Source organism: Ailuropoda melanoleuca, chromosome 5, assembly GCF_002007445.2.
Source record: "Ailuropoda melanoleuca isolate Jingjing chromosome 5, ASM200744v2, whole genome shotgun sequence".
NCBI lineage: Eukaryota > Metazoa > Chordata > Mammalia > Carnivora > Ursidae > Ailuropoda > Ailuropoda melanoleuca.
The window spans coordinates 901,365-904,904 of NC_048222.1; the positions used below are offsets into that span (position 1 = coordinate 901,365).

Sequence of the window (3,540 nt, forward strand, 5' to 3'; positions counted from 1 at the left end):
TCCGGGTTAAGCAAACCTTGTAAGGGAATGGAAATTTGATGGGAGAATGAAACATGAACGAAATAAACCAATTAGCAAATGAAGGTCCAGCACGGTAAGTGTACTGAAGAAGCAGAGAACAGGGAGGCTTCGAGGGGTGGGGAGTGAGGAATTAAATCACCGAGAGAAAGCGCTTACCGGTCGTTTGGGAACAAAATAGGAGAAGCGACGAGCGACGAGGATGGGATTCGAACCCACGCGTGCAGAGCACAATGGATTAGCAGTCCATCGCCTTAACCACTCGGCCACCTCGTCACACGGGGTCCTCCCTCCTCCGGTTTCTCCCTCCCTGTTGTTCTCCGCAACTTGTGCCGCAATACGTTCAACCGTCCTTTCCCCGGCTCCCGCGTCGCGACCACAGTCCGAGTCAGGTGTCCGAAAGTACCCCCCAAACCTACCGCTCGACATCGGTGGGTGCGTTCCTTCGCAAACACCTGACGGCAGGTGCGGCCAGGTCTGCTCCACCCCGCCCGCCGCCCGACCGCCCGGGACGCACACCTCCAGACGTGCACCCCGCTTTCCCGGGACGGATTCCCCGCGCACTGGCCCTGCGATTCCCCTGTTTTGTTTGCTACCCCCTCCAGCCCTTGGCCGTGGTCTACAACGCCTCGGCAGCAGGTGAGAACCAGTTTGGGGAAAAACAGACGGGCGAGCGCCCCGCTGGGCAGTGTCTGCAACGCTGCACCAGGCGGGCTTACCGGGCGCAGTCCAGGTCCGGGGCGGCCGCGGTGCAGCCCGCGCGGGACTCAGGGCGCACGGTCCCCGCGCCGCTCCTTCCCGCGCAGCGTCAGTACCCGCGACCCCCACCTTGGGAGCAGCACTGAGCAACCCCGACCTCTTCCACTCGTGAGACTGTGAGCGCTCTTTGTTGGTCACTGCACAATTTTGGAGGGGGACATTGTCTTTTCCGCCAAAATGTTGGTGCTTTTTGCCTCCCTGTGAAATCTCTTAGCTCTGTGCTCAACTGCGACGCACGTACTCTTCTCTCTCCCGTGTTCACCGAATTTCAAGATACCTTCAGGCCGCACGAAACTACCCTGTAGGCTCCTTCATCCGCGCAACAGTCGTGTTCCTCTGAGGGGAACTCATCCATCACCACACACGCACCTTCGGAGACTCAAGGGCGAGCCCATTTCACACCAGTAACTTCAGGACCCGCCCCAGGGGGAGCAGGTGCCGGGTGAGGCTTGCTGCTGTTAACGAGTACGAGTTTCACTGAAGTTTGGTCTACACCACTCTCCCTCGGCTGGACGGCGGGGAATAGTGTATTTATGTTGACCATCATATTATACCAAAGCCAGAGTAAGCAGACAATAGCTATTGTTAAGTGAAGGGATGAAATGTTCTGGATTTAATACAAAATCTGAGCCTCAGAGACAAGGTACCTAGAAAGAATATTTTCTATTAATTAAACCTCTTGGGTTAATACTTCTAGTTAAAAAAATCATAAGGCTGCGATGATTATTAAATTAGATAATATCAGTAAAATGCTTAGAAAACTGTCTTGCAAATAGTAACGGCTGTGGAAGTCATTTGACATTGTAGTTGTTTTATGAGTAATAAAATAAACTAATGATTAATTATATGAATATTCAACAAGAAAAGAAAACCAGTAGGAAAAAAAAACATAACCCCCCCACCACATATGGTCATTCACAGAAGAAAATCAAATGGTTAATGAGCATAACTGAAATGCTCCGCTTAACTTATACGTAAGTATATGCCACTTACAACAATAATGTCTCACTCTCCCTCCCGTACTCCCACTTCAGATTTCTGAAATACTGTCCGTGCAGGTGTTAATTGGCTCAACCACACTGAAGGACAATTGCAAAAGACCTATTAAAGTTTACAAAGTTCATACCTTCCTTAACCCAGCAGTCAACCGACTAGTAGATTATGCTAGAGAAATACCAACATTAGTGTGAAAAAAATATATACACGCACACAGATTACATATAGTGCCATGGGACGCTCCTGCTGATAGTTAAATATTAGAAACTACCCAGTGCCCTCCAAAGGGAATCCTTAGATAACTTTTTTTTTTTAAAAGCAGGCTCCACACCCAGCACACAGCCCGAAGCAGAGCTTGAACCCATGACCCTGAGAACAAGACCTGAGCAGAGATCAAGAGTCCCACACTCAACCAACTGAGCTACCAGGTGCCTCCAAATAACTTATGATTAAAAATAACATTGGAGGAGTATGTGATCATTAATAAGAACAATGCATAGCTACATGTAGTAACAGACAAATATTTTCCCACTTATTTTCTAAAGGCAAATTGTGGAACAGGATTACAGTATTTTTGTATTGTTTTAGTATTGTGTTTCATTTTAGGTGATAGACTGAATTTAGATATTTATGTTTTTTAAGATTTCATTTTTTAAAAAGTAATCTCTACACCCAAGGGGACCTTAAATTTACAACCCCGAGGTCAAGAGTCACATGCTTCACCCACTGAGCCAGCCAGGAGCCCGTGTTTAGGTATTTATTATCACTGAAGATCATCTAGCTTCAGTCTCAATTTTATCAAGGTCCCAAACTTAGACTTTCCATGTTATCTTCACAGAAGTATTATGTATGGCTATATAGCTGATGGGGTTTTGGAATATCGGTGAGGTTCAGTGAGGTGGAGTCCGGAGCCCACGACCAAGAAAGGAATTCTTGAGACGTCTTTGGTGCAAAATGGTGGTTCATTAAAGCACAGGGACAGGACCCGTGGGCAGAAAGAGCTGCTGCCCTGGGTTTTGAGGGGTGGCTGATCATATACTATGGGGTTGGGGGAGGTGAGGAGACAGGGAGGTTCAAAAGGATTTTCATATGTTAAAGAAGACTCACAGTGGGGCTCCTGGGTGGCACAGCGGTTAAGCGTCTGCCTTCGCTCAGGGCGTGATCCCGGCGTTATGGGATCGAGCCCCACATCAGGCTACTCCGCTATGAGCCTGCTTCTTCCTCTCCCACTCCCCCTGCCTGTGTTCCCTCTCTCGCTGGCTGTCTCTATCTCTGTCGAATAAATAAATAAAATCTTAAAAAAAAAAAAAAAGAAGACTCACAGGATACCGGAGGCCTTGCCATTGTCAAGTGAAGGTTGTTTTCCCCTCTAGCAAGGCGTTAGCATTGAGATGGTTGGGGGCTTCCTGGAGGAACATTACACTCTGCCTGCTTCAAATATCTGTCTATGGTCTGCAGGTTATAAAGACATTTAATTGTATCTACATTTCCTTCTGGAAGCTAGATTATTGATAGAAATGCCTATTCTTGTAAATTGCTAAGACATTTGTAAACTGAAGGAGACTTCTGTCTTGCAGGATTTCAATCTCTGTAAGTTAACTATTTGTTTTTCCTTTCCTTAGCTGTAGGGCAGCCAGGAGTGCCTGAGGAATGCCACATATATCGCATGGAGGGGGGTTGTGGGGTGTCAGCTTCTGCTTTGTCCTCAGCTGGCCTTCTGTTCCCTCATCATAACTATTATTCATACAACCATTGTGCATTTCTTTT

At 47.4% G+C, this 3,540-nt stretch overlaps 1 non-coding gene across 1 annotated transcript; it reads right to left on the bottom strand.

The window, feature by feature from the left end:
• Positions 1-212: 212 nt before the first annotated feature.
• On the bottom strand, positions 213-294 carry TRNAS-GCU. The gene has a single exon. It is a non-coding gene; the product is annotated as a tRNA-Ser (tRNA).
• Between the last annotated feature and the right edge of the window lie 3,246 nt (positions 295-3,540).